Here is a 20152-nt window from a genome sequence, read left to right on the forward strand (position 1 = left end):
GACGGAGAATTTTGTCATTTGTCAAATTTCTGTTCTGCCACCTGGCCTCACAGTTAGTGGTACCCAAAATTTCAACCAAAGAGCAGTTTCCTTAATCTCTCTGTCCCCAAAGGGGATTGCACTGTGCATTGCTATGCCTTGCCACTCTCATCCCCCTGCCAAATCATGGAGCCAGGTAAGTGTTACACTGCACACTCTGTCCCCACTCCGGGATCCTGTGCTTTCTGGGTCAGGCCCCTGTGCTCCACCATGCTGCCCCACTTAGGGTACATCAGTAGTCCCTCTGACTAAGCTTGTACGGCATTTGGAAGCCTGGCTATACCTTCCAGCCACTCTCGATGGCTCATTCGGACTCAGACTGGGCTATACGATTCAGCTCACCCGGCGTCCCCTAGGTTCATTGACCTGTAGGATGCATACTTTCATGTCTCGATCCTCCCTCGGCATAGACTGTTCCTATGCTTTGAGTTCCCTGTCACCTCGCATCTTCATGAAGGTCGCGAAGGTGGCCCTTGCATGGTGTTTGCATTCTCAACTACCTTAATGACTGGCTCATCCTGGACCAGCAGTGGATCAGTGGACCAGCAGTTGCGCAAACACAGGGACCTGGTGCTCAAGCACCTCAGCCACCTGGGGCTTCGGGTCAACCGGGAAAAGAGCAAACTGTTTCAGAGGATCCTGGGGCATATGGCATCTGCAGCCATGCTTCACAAAGTTCAGCACTGGTTACCCAGCCAAATCCCGAGATGGGCATGGCACCATGGCACACACCTGGAGATAATCACACTGGCCTGCTGCCAAACTTTCAGTCGTGGTAAGACCTTGCTTTTCTATGGGCAAGTGTTCCCCGAGAACAAGTGACAAGGCATGTTGTTGTCTCAACAGATACCTCCACCACTGACTGGGGTGCCTGTGTGCAAATGACATGCAGCATTGGGTTACTGGACAGGACCTCAACTGCAGTGGCATGTCAGTCGCCTCAAATTGCTAGCAATATTCCTCGCCCTGTGCCGATTTCGACCGTTGCTAAGGACAAACGTGTACTGGTCTGGACAGACAACACATCGACCATTGCGTACATAAACTGCTAGGGTGGTCTACGCTCCCGTTGCATATTGCAACTCGCCCGCCATTTCCTCCTCTGGAGTTAGAAGCATTGACGATGTTAAGCGACCTCATGAAGGGGAAATACCTGCTTTGTCTGGGATGGGGCACCATATAGCACCTGTGTTCAGACCTCTGTAACCTCCACATGTGCTCTTTGATGGAACCATCCTGAAGTCATCTACCCGTGGGAATGGTAGACATGATCAATTCTGCTAGAGCCCCCTCTAAGAGGTGTGCTTATGCTTTAAAGTGAAGCCTATTCGTCGACTGGTGTTCTTCCCACTAAGAAGACCTCCGTAAATGCTCGATCACAGTCGTTTTTCCTTTCAGCGCTGAATCTTAATAAACAATGAACAGTTTTGGTTCCTTGCCACTGTCACCTCTGGCTTGCTTAGTTAGGGACTTTAAATTTAAACAATATTATTGATCTGACTTTGCTGACGCATATTTTTGGTCAACAAAATGTACCTAGAATTTTGGCCGGCCAACTCTCACTTTAATCCTGAGACCCCAGCCTTGATATGTGCCCAAGGTTCCCACCAGCCCCTTCAGCGATCAGGCGAGTTCCCGATTCGTCGGTCATTCTGACATAATGTCTCAGTTCCCTCCTTCAAGGAATGGTGGTTACATTAGTAACCTTGATGTTACTCTGCATTGCTTACAGATGCATTGCTATCAGCAGCGCAGAAAGCCAAAAATGGTGCAACTTAGTTAATAATTTAGATGCAACTAATGTTTTCTCCTCATTGGATATTATTTAACCCACGGACTAATGCTTGGTTAATAAAATTCCAATAGTGTGTAGTTTTGAAATATAGTAACTGCATGTAGGTAAATGACTGCCTCCCAATAGTCTTGCTTGTCATGGGGTTTTATTCGAACAGCTGGGAGTTGGCAGGGGTTTGACACAGCATTCCCTGGGCATTTCCTACAACTCTGATCTAGGTCTCTGACCCACACAAAGCATCAAAGACGCCACTACAGGAGTCAGAGCTCTGAGCAAAGGTCAGCAAGTGGTGCAGTAGTTTATGGCAAACCACTGATGAGAAGGTCATAAAGATCTGTAGGAAAATTATCACACTCACTTACACATTGTAGTTTGTATTGTATTGCATTGTGTACAGTATAACGTTAAAAACGTACAATATGTTATTATGTTAAAAGGAATAATGTTCTTTCATTAAGAAAAAAAAATGGTAACACTTTAGTTTAGGGTCTAATTCTCACAATTAACTTTTATTAGTATAAAGCACATTTAATGCCTTATTCTGCATGACCATATTCTACATCCCTTAATCTTACCCAATACATAAATTTAACAACTACCTTACCAACTATTAATAACTAGGAGTTTATTGACGCAAAAGTCATAGTTAATAGTTAGTTAAAATTTAGAATTGGACCCTAATGTAAAGTACATACACTAATGTAAAGTATATGAAATACACAACGTGTATTTCATCATTAAGGAATGTACAATGATATTGCATGTATTGCAAATTGACCTCCACTAACTGATCATAGTTAATTAAAGGGTTAGTTCACCAAAAAAATTAAAAAAATTAAGTCATTAATCCTCACCCCCATGCTGTTCCAACCCCGTAAGACCTTCGTTCATCTTCGGAACACAAATAAAGATATTTTTGATTGAATCTGAGAGCTGGATCACTCTTCCATAGGCTTCCTAAGGGACTGGCTCTTGACGGCCCATAAAGTCATTAAAGAAAAGGTTTAAATATTCCATGTGCCTACAGCGGCTCAATAATAAGTTTATCAAGCGACGAGACTACTTTTTGTGCGAAAAAAACATACATAACGACTTTATTCCACTATTCCATCACTTTCTTATGGGCGCATGCGCGAGAACGAGGACGTTCTCATTCGTCTACTTCTTGTTACCGGCTGCTCACCGCTTAGGAGTTTTACCGCCACCTACCGTATAAAATTATGATCCATATATAAGGCGCTCCGGATTATAAGGAACACTGTCGTTTTTTGGGAAGATTAAAGGCTTTTAAGTGCACCTTATAGTGCGGAAAATACGCAAATTGAAAAGCGTATGTACAGCGCGCATCTTCCTCTGCTTGTAAACAGAAAGTTTTGTGCTTCCAGCTATATCAGCACATCATCTTATACGGTAGGGGGCGGTAAAACTCCTAAGCGGTGAGCAGCCGGTAACAAGAAGTAGACGAATGAGAACGTCCTCGTCTCAGTTCTCGCGCATGCGCCCATAAGGAAGTAATGGAATAGTGGAATAAAGTCGTTATTTATGTTTTTTTCGCACAAAAAGTATTCTCGTCGCTTGATAAACTTATAATTGAGCCGCTGTAGGCACATGGAATATTTAAACCTTTTCTTTAATGACTTTATGGGCCGTCAAGAGCCAGTCCCTTAGGCAGCCTATGTAGGACTGATCTAGCTCTCAGATTTAATCAAAAATATCTTTATTTGTGTTCCGAAGATGAACGAAGGTCTTACGGGGTTGGTACAGCATGGGGGTGAGTAATTAATGACTTCGTTTTCATTTTTGGGTGAACTAACCCTTTAAGATCATAAAACATCTCTCAGGAATACTTGGTTGGTCAATGACTGCTGTCCCAAGCAAGTCATTTCCTTTATAACTGCACTAGTTTCATGTCTTGAAACACTTCACACTCTCTTTATTCTCACATAATAAAATAATTTACACGCAAATCAATGTTTCATTTCATTTACTTGGCAGGTTGCCTTATAATATTTTCTCTGCTTCACGTCAGGGACTGTCAGGTTTATTTTGCATTAAATCAACCTGTCAGTTTTATTTTGTGGTAGCGACCTTTAGGAAAATATATTTTTATAGTGTGCCTGACCAAATCTTCATCTGACTGCTATGAAGTTTCATGCAGGAAGAAATGAAATCTGTCAGCATTGCTCTGTAGTCGCAGGGTATTTAGAGAACAGCAGTCATTTGTGATAATTATGACTGTTAAAAGATGTCTGAAGACACTGTAGGACATCAGACAAGCGGATCGTCTCCACAGTGAATGGCAACAGTCAGATAGGCCATACCTGCATGTCAGTAGGAGAATTATACAGAATAGAGAGGAATTATGTGTGTGTGTGTGTGTTCGTTCAACAGTGGAGACACAGTCAGGTTAACTTGCTTTGAGTGGAATTGTTTACTTTATGTTCTGCAATATGCATATAGGGCAACAGGCTAACAGACATTAAAAGAGTCAGCTGTTCTGTCTTTAACAGGCGAAAAACAAATCCATTTTCACTTGAGTGCCGGCACAAGCCAACGACCTGTCAACAAATATTATAATGTCTTTTTTGTATAAGGAGGAAATTCCATAAAATGGAGGAAATGGTCTGGAAAATAAACAGTCCCATTCTTTCCTTCTTTTCGGCATATAGAAACATTAATAAAGGCATAATCCATGAGAACAGCTGACAAAACATTTTGGATAGACTAATGGTACTCTGTGCTTTGACAACCTCACAAAAGGAGATATCCGAATAGTGTTACTAGAGCACAGGCCTCAACACTCTCACAGTCTAAGAATGACACAACAAAGATCCTTGGACTTATTTTCTTGGAGATAAATAATGTTATCAAAACATAAACAAAAATCTATCCATTTTATTTTAGTTTTAGACATATATATATATTTATTTTTTTCTAAAGATGTAACTATAATATTTGATGGATTTATTGAATATCAAAACATTTTTTAACTGCAGCACTGGTTTTATCATCTGGCAGGTCTAATTAGTTGTAATTAATAGCATTCATTTTCTTAATCAACATGATCTGACATTTCATTTATGTATTTATGTAACAGCAAGTATGGTCAATATGACTAAAATCTAATATACTGTTGTTGGAGTAATAATAATTAAAAAAAGATACAATAACAATATAACTATTCTTTGCTAAATGATGGTTGTTACAATACCAATATTTTAAATAGCAGTGACATTTCACAATTCTTGAAACCAATTTCAAGTACTTCAAACTTCTTTAAACTTCTGAAGATTGAAAAAGAACTTTGTAGAGAGTATATTGGGGCACTGAATCACGTTCAGTCTCTTCCATGTTACGTGTGCATGTGGCATTTAACAGCCATCGGTGTCACTCATAACAAGGGTTTCTGAATTCTACTTATATCCCGTTTGACTCTTTCCCCGCCAGCGCATTTTGTTGTTAAGTTGCCAGCCGCCACCCAGCGTTTTTTCAAAAACAAAAATTTCATCGCCACCAGAATATTTTGTTGTATGAATATCTGAGTATGCAATATATCAAAAGAAAGAACAGACCCTCTGCTTTAAAAAACAAAACAAACAAACAAAAAAACATTTTATTAAAGCTTTATGCATTTTTTATCAACACTTGAATGTAAGTTTCATAAAAAAGCTGAATTTTTTTTTTCAGCAAAAAAAAAAAAAATCCCTTTTTTTGTCGAAGCCTACATCCAGATCGGATTCAAATTGATGACCTAAACAAAGATGGAGTAGATCGAGTCCATCCCCTAATGCTTGCACAGTCTTTTACCTCCGCCTGGGTCGACATTTCATTCAGTAACATTTCGCTTGTTTCTGAATCTTCATGTGCTCTGATCAGGAGATTCGGTACTCTTTTAGAAGATGTGGAATAGCGCCCCCTACCATAAAACAGTGAAAACACTAGGGCTGTCAACTTTAGTCGTTTAGTCGACTAATCGGTCGATGCCGTCTTGGTCGACTGACATTCTTATTGGTCGACCAGTTGCATTTTTTTTTTTTTTTACCAATAGAAAGCATTTTTCAATGATTTACTCCTTGATATTTATTCCTTTATAAGCAGTTATTTATTACTCTATTCTAAATATAATTAGCCTATGTTTTGTCCCAACTTTAAAATGCTTTAATTTAGGCGATTTTTGTAACTGCGCCACAGTTTAGCGCACACACAAAATACACTCGGAACCGCACCTGTGGCTGGCTGCTCGCGCTCGGTAAGGGATGCTGTGTTCATTCAGTTAGAACGCATGCTTGTTTTGGCTTTAGTCGACAAAATGTCCAGGAAATCTAAATCTTTTGTCTGGCTGCATTTTAAAACAAAGACGACAAGACTGTGGAGGGAGGCGATCGCGCTGCTCCATTATGAGCGCACAAGTCGCGCGCCTACATTTGAAATCGAACTTGAGCGCGCAAAAGACGTGAGCAGCCTTAGTTTTAACGGCTATATCATGCTGACTCAATAGATTGTGTTTTCTTAATGTTTTCGTTTTTATTTGTACACTTGACGCATTTAAAAATAGCCTAAATAATGCAACAAAACGAAAAAAAAAAAACTATACGCGGTCCTACAGCCTATTATTAGGATTGTTTTTAAGTTATTTGGGTTTTTTGTGTGTTGTTTAAAACGCCTTGATCGTCAGGACGAAAGTTAACCCATAGCTTTGAAAGTAAAGAAGAATATAAAGCCTGTATAAACGAGAGCTTTTGTTGGGAATTTTCATTATGTGGCAGCTAGCAGTATATATATTAGCCTATATATTTTTTTTGCAGCGTGTGGTGTGGTCAGGTGCGCGATTGTGACTGTTACTATAGACCTAGGACAGAGCTCTTCACTTTTTGCAGTTAAAAAATCACGTTTTTTTTTTTTTTTTGTCGACTAATCGTTGCGCAGGACTCGACTTTGGTCGACTAAGGATTTCTTTGGTTGAATACAGCCCTAGAAAACACGTAAAGCGAAAATGATATCAATGGCGGGAAAGAGTGATTATAAAGCACATCCTGCCGTTTAGTTTAACTTACAAATATTGGTATATAAAGAAATTCAACCAACTGAATATTTTGTACAAGTTGTTAATTTAATATAATTATAACATCCACCCTGAATCAAGAGGTTAGGGTTAGGCAACTTACAGTAACCCCAGAACAACAGTTGTCATTTTGGCCCCCTAGGTGGCGATTTTTTTTAGGGGGTCGGAATGCCTTATTTGGTACATATTTGGTACAGATGAGATATGGTGCTTATTGAGGTATTGTGTGCGGTGTCTCTTGCAACTGTGGCTACCTGTGTGTCTGTGTCTGTGTGAGCATGCCAAGCAGGGAGACCTGTTAGAGCCATCTGTGTGTGCTGCAGCAGGTGTGTGTGAACTGAGGGCTGGCCAGAGACACAGATTTAGAGGAGGAAGTCTGTGTCAGACAGTAGAGATGGATCTCCCCTAAGGGATCTGATAAATAAGGAAAAAATATCTTTGAAAAGGGAAACGCAGCTGTTTCCAAAGGAGAAGTCAAAATATTGGTGGCTTGCATTCCAGAGCAGAAAGTACAACAGTCAAAGTCTCTCTCTCTCTCTCTCTCTCTCTCTCTCTCTCTCTCTCTCTCTCTCTCTCTCTCTCTCTCTCTCTCTCTCTCTCTCTCTCTCTCTCTCTCTCTCTCTCTCTCTCTCTCTCTCTCTCTCTCTCTCTCTCTCTCTCTCTCTCTCTCTCTCTCTCTCTCTCTCTCTCTCTCTCTCTCTCTCTCTCTCTCTCTCTCTCTCTCTCTCTCTCTCTCTCTCTCTCTCTCTCTCTCTCTCTCTTTCTCTGTGTGTGTGTATATCCTCTGACATATTTCAAGTCTAACTCGATATTTGATCTTGTTGTTAATTAGCCCTTTCACTCATCACAACTAAGTTTAAAATATGCTGAGCCCCCCAGCATCATTTTTTAAGGCGACTATTATTTTAGAAAGTATCACCTTATTTTTTTTCGCTACGGCAAAGCATCAAGCTTGTCATGTGACACAAAGCAGCCACAATATAGATCAACAGTGCCCACCCACTTTTTCAGCAGCATTGGTTCCGGACAGTGGCGGGCCATGCATTACACACCTAGGCCTTCTGTCCTACCTGAATTAATAACTTTTAATAGTGTATCAGCACAAAGCCTCTCTATAATTATTGTTTTTATTTTGCACCCGCAGTTATTGGATTAATGGGGTGAGTTCGTGAAAGGCCGGTAGAGAGAAAGGAGCGTGTGAGTTCGGCTGGTGCGTTTGGACAGTGGTTCTTGTGTTCCGTTATCTTGTCGTTCAAGGGTTAATAGTCCCTTTTTCGGACGTTACAATAGTATGAATGTTTGAAAAAAATTAAGTTTCGATCATAAATTTATGAGAAAAATTAAGAAGAAAATCACATTCACCATGGGGAAAAAAGCATTATACTCACCAAAACTACAGATTATTTTTTACACAAAATCCATCCTTATTTCTTTCCTCAAGAAGACTTAAATTACTGTCGTACAGGTTCTACTTCCGTTTCAGTTCTAACAATGTCGTGTCTGTCTCGTCATATTTCTAGCATAAGTTTTAATTCACTTTATTCGCTTTTTGACACAGTCACCGCAAAACATGACGATGTGTACAGCTGCCCCATGCTCTCACACAGAGTTTTGAATGAAATCAATGAGATCAGCGGGACTTTTGCTTTCAAAATCATTCGTTTCATAACTTAGTCAGTTCTGTTTTACCCGGAGAGATCGATAGAGTTCCGTATCTGCGTTTAGCGAATAAGGGATTTTTTTTTCTCGAGAAGGGAAAGAAACATTAATTTTTGGGTTGAAAAACTATTACATCTACAGGAATATATATTTAGTTTACGCAGATCGCTATAGATGCGGATACTACCAGTCTACCAGTAGTAAGCGGACTGTACTTGCATCCAATCAAAGAACGAGAAAATACAGACGTTATTATGTGCCAGCTAAGATGGCCCCGCTGCAGTCAAAGCGAAATCTGATTGGCTGATTAAATCTGACGGATTATCTGATTGGTTAAAGAAACGGTTTCATTGCCATTCATTTTATACTACAGGCACCCGCACTGTTGATTCTGAAGGCCTTCAGGCAGATTTATTTACCTTGGCAACGCATGATGGCTGAAATATGATTGGATACAAGCTCTAACATAAAAGCACACTACTGGAAGCAGCGCAACCAAGAGAAAAGCTATGAAATTAAGAGAACAAACTATTTGTAATAATTGAATACTCATTCATGGAAAAAATATATTAAAGTGCAAGTCAGTGATTCTGATAGCGTTTAGGCCAGCAGAGAAGGCCTTGCTGGCCCTGACAGCCCACCACTGGTTTCGGAAGTAATTTTTATATTAATTCCTCCCTTAGGGATTTCAAAAAGTCTTTTTTAAAGCATTATATGAACTAAAACAACCAGTTACAAATTGCAAACTTTGATTTGAAGCAAAAAAAAAAATCAAAACAAAACTATGTCAAATAAAAAAAAGACATATAAATGTACTTGATCATAAAATGTTGATCATAAATATATATATATGATCAACATTTTATGATCAACTGTACATTTATATGTCTATATATATTTTTTCATAAAAGTATACTACAAACAATTAACATATTTTAACATATCGCTTGAGACGTACTGATTTAAATATTATAATTAAACTTTATTTGATTTATTCCACAATGCACATTTATTAATAATTTATTAATAATATTGCCTAAAATGTCTTTAATATCACTATTAGTAATGATAGTGTGATCACTATATAATTTAAATACAAGAAATTTAAAGTGTACCTAAAGTATAGTTGCAACAGCTCCACTTTAGCACAATCAGTATACTTAAGTATATCTTTAGTTGGACTTTGGCACTATTTTAGTGCATTAAGTACAAAATTATTTGTTCTAATTTAGCAGACTTTTAAGTATACCAATTTAGTATACCAAAAGCACAATGTATGGTTAAGTACATAAATATGTGAATGTATTTGTATATGTAATATGTACTTAGCATAAAATAAATTTATTTCAAATATGGGTTTGTGTATTTATATCTCTCTCACTATTAATTATAACCCATATACACATAATTATAATCTTTTAGTTGTACAAAGTGGATACTTAATGACCTCCTCATACAATATCTTATCCCGGGAGCCATCCATTGTTGTTGTAGTTTGCAAGCATTTCTGTTTTGTTAAAAGTGCAGTAAGCAACAAAAAAACTCTGTTGAAAGGGGATTTGACCGAGTGCCACAACAGACTTGTAGCCAATCAGCAGCACGGGACAAATACACTCATGATGTGATAGGAAAGAGTGAGAGTGAGCAAGACAAAAGGGAGATTTGAAGAAAGACCTTTGAAAGAGAGATGTATGAGAGACATTCCAAAAGAGAAAAGGTCAGAGGAATATCCCTGGAAAAAGAAAGGGTTATGATCAGGCAACAGCTTTATGACTCAAAAACGGAGAGACCTAAGAGTGAAGGCCTGAAAACAGATGCCGAGGTTGCGTTGTTTCTGCTCCATAAAAGAATAACATTGGTTTTGAGTGTGTGTACGCCAGTGTTGTGCTTGAACGCGTTCAATGAACGATAGTTCATACGAATCCATATTTTGGGCGACGGTAAACTGAACGTACTGTATTACTGCCTGATAAACATTACTGTGAACTCGTTCATTCTGGTGTCTGTGAACTCACGCTCTCTCAGTTTAACTTTGTACAATAGGGTGCCAGACCTATTGAGCCTTCCAGGCGAAAACCCGGCTAAAACACGTAAACAGGCCTTAATATGTAGCGAAAAACACCCAATCTGGCAACGCCAGCCACCAGTGTCACACCACAGCTGCCATCGACAAAGTAGTGAGCAATGAGGCGTCGATCATTTAGTCGGTGAGGATGGGAAAAATCGTACATTTCTGAGCAAACTTTGCCCGTAGATAAAATAATTGTTGTCTGTGGTTGTATATGGGCTGTGGAAATAACAATGAACTGAATTAGTTCACTTAAATTGTGTGAAATGAACTTTGAACTAGTTTTTTGAACTAGAAAGTAAACTTTCCCAACACCGGTGTAGCCTACGCGTCGCATAGTTAGAAAAATTGTGCTGCATGCTTACAGTACAACTGACACACAATCGATGTCACACACACAGTATGCGGACCCTAGCTATGCAGTTCAATTGTATGGATCTCTCACATGCGTTTAGAATTGTTTTACCCGGAACTTTTCATCAACAAGTTGACATCATTGGCCAAGCCAGGGTGTTGTTTCACAGTCAAAAAAGAAAAGGGGGAGACAGAACATTAAGAACAACAAAAAACTGGAGACAGCAAAAACAACAGACATCTGTTGGTGAGTACTTGCAGGGTTCTCAAGTCTCACGCATTGGCCGTGAGACACACTCATTTCGACCGGTTCACACGCTCACACGCCACACTGTGTATTTCTCACGCTGAAAAGGCAATGCCAACCAAGTTGTCCTGGCTGAAAGCTTTCTAACGTTGTATACGAGGCGCAGGCAAACAAAGTGAAGTTTCCTGCCGCCAGCGCGTATCTCCGCCAGATTGCGTTCGTTACTAGGCAACATATATGCGCGCTGCGTGCACCACTGATCTACACATGACATGTCATTCAGTAGCGCGAACACACGGAAATGGACGGAACATACTCGGCCACCGTACGTTCGTAACTAGGTAACCAACAACATCGCGCGAACACATGTGTCGTGATGGAGAAGAAGGTCAGTTGGAAGAAGCTCGTCTAACATTTTTGGGCTAGAACATTTATGTAGCCCATCGTACATTATTATTGATGGAGTCAAAAACTCTACAACTACTTTGCAACCAGGCTCAGTTTGGCTATCTTACGTTATCTGAAACTAAGAGAAATGTTAGTGGGTATGGAAAGGAATGAAGATTTACTGATTTTATTTTAAATTATATTATACTGTAATATTAATAGTCTTTCTAGTTACATTAAGGATGTATTACAGCAGATTGCTCTGGGTAATATTTAATCATTGTCATAATGTTGCATTTGTATTTTTCAAAGATGTCAGGAAAAAAGCAGAAAGATATTTTGTCATTTTGGGCACCAAAGGGTAAGCCCCCTAAAAAGGTTGCCAGATTAGAGGAGGACACAGTGGAAGAGGTGGTGCACTCTAATCTGTCCATTTGTTCTCAATGTCCCACCACACAATAAATCATTCGTCTAGATAGAAGACGCAATTTTTAAAGATTTGTTTGAAACTGTTTGGAGCAATTTGTTATATTTTTGGTTAGCTATATTTGTAATACTGCATTAAAGAGTATTTGATGCTCTGTTCAATCATCAAATTGCTCTGTCATTTATCAGATTTACTAATTGTTATAATTTTAATTTGTTCTGGTTAATTATGAACAATGGGTAAAATTGGGGGCGGGGATGGGTGGGGCGGGGCTTCATTATGGCTCCTCCCCTAACCTAAGCTTTTGCTCAAACTTGAGAACCCTGTACTTGAGTGAGGGAAGTAAAAGATATCAGTACAAAGACAATTTATCGCTCATAACTTTTGAACAGAAATAGTGCAGACACTGGACAAGGGTGTTTCTAGTGTACATGTGTCGAGTGCATTTGTTCTCACTAGCTATCAAATGAAGCATAATTTGAAAACAGTATGCTAACTGTATGCATAAAAAAATACTTTGGACTTGAGATTAGTTCAATTCAGATTTAAAATGTCCTGACAATTTACTCACTCCCCACATCTTCCAAGATATTCATTTCTTTCTTTCTTCAGTTGAAAATAAATGAAAGTTTTTGAGGAAAACATTTCAGGATTTTTCTCCATATATTAGACTTCAACGGTTATCAACGGGTTGAAGGTCCAAATTGCATTTTTAATGCAGCTTCAAAGGGCTCTACACGATCCCAGCCGATGAATAGAGGTCTTATCTAAACTAATCCTTTCATGTTCCTATTTTTTCTTGTGCTCAGTCTGATTGTTATTACACATTTTAACAATGTAACCTCTTTCATTGTCAAAACGTGTAAGTGGAAGCAGTGGAACCATAAATCTAGAGCGCTCACACATTTCCTTTTCACTTGAGGAGGGCACTGGGTGACATTCCGCCACGGGTGGAGAGTGCGTTTATATTGTCAGTGAGGGATCGGTTTCTTCCAGAATTGGGTCAATTTGTTTTAAAATACAGGAACTAAATCGTTTTAAAGTGCCCCTATTATGCTATTTAAAGATTCACCTCATTTCTCAGAGTGTGAAAACAGTTTGTTCAAAGATTCAGTCTCTCTAAACCCCTCCTTTTTTCTGTGAGCCTGCTGATTGGTCAGACGGCCCGGCCTATTATGATTGTGTGTCAGAGACGAAACGGCCATACAATATTTAAATTTCAGCTCCAGAGGCTTCCTCAGTGCTTGATACACAGTGATACAAACAGTAATGATGGGGTCGGTAATTCAAAATATTAAATTTCACCACAAGTCTTTAACCTTTTTAAAGTGCATGCAAAGTGCATTTGCGTATTCTCGACAACACGAACCAAACTCTTGTGTTATAGCCAGATGGGACTAGTTTTACAGGGGGTCATTAGAGAAATCCATTTTTCACAGACATACTTTGCGATTTTAATCACATGCATCTGAATCTGCCAAGTCTGTGTTTTCCTCACACAACCTCAAAAAATTCCAGGGCAAATTACCTACTGTTTTTCGGCAAACTCAACAGTCCCCAGAAAAACCGAATCCCATCCTAATGTGAATACGTGTGATTACTGATTTTGTATTATCCTAACCTCATGTGTTTTAGACCTATCTGAGCTACCGTTTGCACACTAATCTATGGCGTGATTTCGTTAGTTTCAATATGGATGGTATCCTATGAAAAAATAACATATAATCAATTAAAAAAATAGCCGGACACTGCAAAGACGGCCCATTTTAATATCAGTGTCAGATAAGAGTAAGATACTTTTCAAGATTTCTCTGCTCACTTATTTATTATAAACAGCCACTGCTATACACTCGAAAATCATATCAACAAATAATAAATTAAAGGACATACACGCACAGCACATGACTTCTAGAAAATCCACACTCCCACTTCTGTGATAAACACAGAGACGTCGAGGAATAAGGATTGTAACTCAAAAGAATGTAAGGTAAAATCAAAAACATAATAGGGGCACTTTATTTACATACAGTTCTTTAAACATTAGTTATTTAATCAGAACCATTTTCAGCATATTAGACATACAAATGAATGTGTACATATTTTAAATTAACCAAATATTATTTGTGAATAGTTCAAATGGATTTGTTTATAATAAATTCTAGAAATTACTATTTTTCTTTCTTTTTCTTCATTTGCTTAAATCATTTTAAATGCTTCATTTAAATAAAAGATAACATTTAATTAAATAAAGACCATTACATTTATGTAAATAATATAATAATTATATAATTAAATGATGCTAAATATCAATATTTGCTATAGTTGTACATAAAATGTTTTCTAGTTTTATATGATGTACCTTGAAGTTAGAACAGAAATACAAAGAAATAGGAACAGAACAACCATAATATCACGAGAAATGACAAAAAAATGAAAGAAAAATGCTTAAATACAAAGAACAATGAAATGAACAACAGGTGTAACTGATAATTAAACAATTAATTTTTGTTAACTGATGGTAACCAACTGAAAACACAGGAAACAGAACTAAACGTGCAAAACACATTTGGTAACACTTTACTTGAAGGGGTGTGCATAAGACTGACATGACACCTTCATAACCATGACACGACATGTCTTGAATATGAAGTAAGATTTTTATGCATGTTTATGACAACTGTCATTAAGTGTCTTTCGCTCAATAATGACATTTTGAATGCAAATATGACATTGTTTAAGATGTCTTTTTTATGACATCTTGACATAAACCATAACTTCATAACCTGTCAGTGTCTTTGTCATGACAACTTGACATAAAATTAAGTTAAACTGTCATGTGGTTGGCTTTGACATCAGCTGTCATGAGGCATTATAACTCTGTCATGAATATTTTTCGTGACCTCAACTACAGTGGTACACATTGAATTTGTCATTAAAAAGTTATAATGGCTTCATGACAGCCAATGTCAAAACCAACCACATGACAGTTTAATGTAATGTTAACCGATAAAGCTAGGTGGTTTCTTAAGTTTGATTATTAATCTGCTGTGACATGTTTATGACAGGTTGTGTTGTCTTAGTAATGTCAAGTTGTCATGACAAACACTCTGACATGTTATGATGTATTGGTTTATGTCAAGGTTTTCATAACAAAGACATCTCAAACAATGTCATATTTGCATTCAAAATGTCATAACTGAGCGAATGACACTTAAAGGGATACTCCACTTTTTTTGGAAATAGACTCATTTTCCAACTCCCCCAGAGTTAAACAGTTGAGTTTTACCGTTTTCAAATCCATTCAGCTGATTTTAGAGGTCAATGAGACCAGAAACTGTCTGGTTACTGATATTCTTCTAAATATCAGAAAATCGGCTGAATGCACAAGTCTTATGCGCACCCCTTCAAGTAAAGTGTTACCAAACATTTTTGACCAACACAAACACCGCTCGCATTTTCTTCAGTAAATCAAAAAATATAATGTTCATTAATATTGAAAACAAAATAAAAAGAAAATGATAAGTTGTTAATTTATTCTACCGTATATTGTCTAATTTTGTTTAGAATTTTTGTAACGCTTCCTTTTACAGTCCAGTTACCCATGTAAATACTATGTACTTATTTTAGTAACTACAATTACTGGGTAATAACTAGTGCTAACCCTGAACCTACCCCTAAACCTACACCTGCTCCATGTACTTACCTTATATTAGCCAGTACTTTCTAGGTAAGTACACTGTAAGTACTGTACTGTAAAAGGAAGCGTTACCAGAATTTTTCACTAACTGCGACACACAGGAACAAAACATCCGTCAACATTTGTCTTCAGTTTACTTTTCATTTGCTTAATTTAAATATCACATCTACCCAGACTAATACAATTATATTACTTAACATCATCTGGTAACAAATGTTGCATTCCTGTAGGTCTGAACCCAGTGGTGATGGCTCAGCTGTGACCTTATCTGGGGGTGAAAGGTTAACCCAGGAGGATTGGCAGAGGTCACACTCAGCTGTACACATATCTCTAACTTTGTGTGTAAGATTTTCACTTTCAAGCACAGACTTGGTTCAAGCCTCACTTTAAAAGTGTTTGACGTCAGGCCATCGGCAGGCTATAGTGAAAAACACCACACATTTGGTTAGGAGGAATAAGCAAGGAGTGACCCCTTATTTCTTCTGTGGTTAACTTGGATGTTGGCGTGACACTTTTAAATGGCTACATGGATGTGATCCATCTGACAAGTGATTTATCACGTAATCAGATGTTGGTTCTGTGGTATCTTCTCACATCCCTATCCATCGGTTTAACAAACGCCCTGTTGTTATCTAACAGATTCACAGCCAGAGGCAACGGCACGGAGAGTTTTATTGTTCGGAGATCCTTCTTCATTCCTCATTCAATATGATCCCTGATAAAATGAGATGCTTCAGTCAAAGACAGCAGCTACCTGCAGAGAATGGCACATTCCTCAGGACTGATCGCAGGAACCGGTGGCCGTGAAGGCATGTCTGACGGCTATGGCGTGAGACGCAGAGATAGCATCGGGACTTCACAGCTAAGACTGAAGCAAAGAGGACGTTCCCTGAAAGAAGCTTATCTCCTGACCTCATGATCATCAACTTCAGCGAGTCTGTTTAACTGAGATTAAAACTCACATTCTTTGCCAGATAATCATGGTCCAAAAATGTCTAGTTCAGCGAACGAGGGGATCTGGCCCCAGGCTAAGAGGCTAAAAGAAAAGTAAAAGCCATTTTGTCCATTTTGTTCATATATTTAGTTTTGTTGCATTAAATATGATATATATATATATATATATATATATATATATATATATATATATATATATATATATATATATATATACACAGGGGTATGAATAAGTTTTAATTAGTGTTAAATTCCCATAGAGTCAGGCAGATTTTTATTTTTAAAAGCCAGTTATTTCATGGATCCAGGATAATATGCATCCTGATAAAGTTCCCTTGGCCTTTGGAATTAAAATAGACCCACATCATCACACACCTTCCACCACACCTAGAGATTGGCATGGTTTTACTTCAGTTAGCCTAATAGCTGGTTTGATTTGCATTGAAAGATGATCTTATGGAAAGTACCCCATGCCAATCTCTAGGTGTGGTGGAAGGTGTGTGATGATGTGGGGATATTTTAATTCCAAAGGCCAAGGGAACGTTATCAGGATGCATATTATCCTGGATCCATGAAATAACTGGCTTTTAAAAATAAAAATCTGCCTGACTCTATGGGAATTTAACATAGGGGTACCCAGACTTATGCACCCTGTATTTTAAGGAAAAAAAAAATATTTATTTATGATACATTATTCATTCACAAAGAAAATTTGTGTCCTTAAAGGTTGGAGTTTTCCTCATTTTTCTAATTAAGGCATTAAGATCAATATCCAAAAGATGATTTTTTATTCCTCTTTTTAGGCAACTTTAGCATGGGTGCCAAAACTTATTCATACCACTAAATATATATATATATATATATATATATATATATATATATATATATATATATATATATATATATATATATAATGCAACAAAACTAAGAAACTAGTGTTTTTAATTGTAAGAAAGGTCAATGTGGACAAAGTCTGCAAAATGCTAACTTTTTGTGTGTGTATGTGTTTTAAGGGGGGGGGGGGTAAACTGTTAAAGAGTTGGATTCTCATGCTAAACATGGACAAAGTTTCAAAAATTATGTTCTAAGTTTGATTGAGTATTTCTGTTCTCAAAATACTCCTTCCTGGTTGCCACAAGTTTCGGAAAGTTTTTTTTCGAGTATGGGCGCGTATGACATTAGACGGTCTTAAGGGCACTTCTCTCAGAAGGGCGCGCGCGCAGCTGTAGAGCGATAGCCATAACCTATGCCCATCAAAGCGCTGTGCATCAGCTGTGCTGCAACATGTCACCAAAGAAGTGTGTTTTTGATTGCCAAGGCAAGACAACACTGCACAGATTCCCAAAGAATCAAGCTTTAAGGGACCAGTGGATGGAGTTTGTTTTTCCAGAACATCAATACAGTTGTGCAATTGTTCTTGTTGTTCCATGCATTTCGAGGATTATTTTTTTTATATATAAACAAGGCCAGTTTGAAGCCAGATTTGCTAATCATTTAGTTCTCAAGGATGGAGTAAACGGTTAACGGTCTTGCGTTGGAACTGCAGGCGGTGAGTAGAACTGCTTCAAATGTCTGTGTGTCTATCGGCGTGTAACTTAAGCACAGCAAGTAGGCTAAACAACATGATCACATATAGTTATTGTATCTATGGAGCATGCGATGTGTGGTGTGTTTGTTTAAATACATTTGTTTAGGTGGCTACTGTTAGGTGTCTGTTTGTTTATTGTAGAACCAAATCATGTCTTAATAAACCACGAGTAGACACACACAAATGTTCTAAAACTCGCGCATGACATGGTGTTCTAAAAACACAGAGCTCAAGTTCAAATCATTTATAATTTATAAAAACACTCGAGACCTCGCACGCTTGTGATTCTTTAGCTCCGCCCACACGGCACGCCTCCACCCGCTCGACTTTTTCCGGAAAGACTCGGTGCAGCCTATCGTTCTTTTATAAATATACTGTAATACAACTAAAGACTTTTTGGAGATATGATGGATGCAATATTACTCTTTATACTACAGGGCTGTTGAATGCTTGATTTTGATTGGTTGAAAATGTTCTAAAGGTGTGCAATTATTTTCAGGGAAACGCACAGCTAAAGTAGTTTCAGGCAAGTTTGAACCGCATTACAGTTCCATATCACTGCGCGTAGTTAACGGAAAATAGGGTTTTCATAACAAGAGAAGACATGCAGCCCCATGCGCTTGATCTGCAATTTTCGATATCTAACTTCACAATCAATTGACACATACAATTTACTTTTAATAAATACAGTATAGTCCTATCTATAATAGGCTAAATAGAAAATTAAACTGAATATGCTATATAAGTTAATTAATAAATAAATAATAATACTGACCCACATGCTTTTCTGTCTCATTATTTCAACGTCTCACTCTCTTCCTCTCTCTAATAACTGCATTAATAACTGCATAAAGCCGGGACAGACCAGTTTAGGCCTAATAAGGCCAGTTATGAATGTAGTTTGATACTTCTGACTGATCATGCCCAAACGCGCGTTCAGTCTGTTGGTGTGTTCACGTAGGATAGGATAGGATATTTTCCACATTTGTGAACTGGTATTTACCAGTGTGTTGCGTTCAAGTGCTTTTGTTGTCGTAATTTGGTAAAAAGATGGAGATCCAGACCTGTTATTTAGCTACAACTATTTTAGATTGCTAACAGCAAGAAAATGATTTATCAAAACTCAAAAGGTAAATAATATGCTGTATATTTTCTAGATCATAAATATTTTTACCATTCACGACTCTCGCGGTGCTCTCTGCCATTATGAAAAGGTCAAAGTTTATCTCATCTTGGCAACTCATCCATCAAAATATTCTACGAGTTGCCCAGTGAAAAATACCACATGAAGGGGTGTTCATGTGCATTTTCCACGTCGGCTTTTGGTATTTACCATAATTACCATAGCACCCCAGGTGAAAAAGACGTTGTATTAAATGTATTAAAAATATATTTGAAATACAAATAGTGTGTTTATAATACATTTGTATTTACAACATGCTTATTTAAAGTGTACTAAAAATTTATTTTATTGCATTTTAGTATATTTCTAAAAAGTATACTAGAAGTACATTGGTAATAAATATATATTTAATTACACTTTTAAGAAATATACTATAGAAAAGCATACTTTTAATGTATTTATAAAAAGTATATTAGTAATATATTGGTAATAAATGTATGCTTTATTATATTTTTAATAAATATGCTAATGATAATTATACTTTAAATGTATTTCTAAAAAGTATATTAGAACTACATTGGTAATAAATATATGTTCAAATACACTTTTAAGAAATACACTATAGAAAAGCATACTTTTAATGTATTTCTAAAAAAGTATATTATTAGTACATTGGTAATAAATGTATTCTTAATTATATTTTTAATAAATATGCTAATGACAATCATGCTTTAAATATGTTTCTAAAAAGT

General features: G+C 37.5%; 1 protein-coding gene across 1 annotated transcript in view; it reads right to left on the reverse strand.

The window, feature by feature from the left end:
- bmp6 (bone morphogenetic protein 6) overlaps positions 1 to 20152 on the reverse strand; it is a 71774-nt gene that overhangs the window by 40413 nt on the left and 11209 nt on the right. The gene's annotated exons all lie outside the window — the stretch shown is intronic.

The sequence above is a fragment of the Pimephales promelas genome, chromosome 22, assembly GCF_988280905.1.
Source record: "Pimephales promelas chromosome 22, fPimPro1.hap1.1, whole genome shotgun sequence".
NCBI classification, from domain to species: Eukaryota; Metazoa; Chordata; class Actinopteri; order Cypriniformes; family Leuciscidae; genus Pimephales; species Pimephales promelas.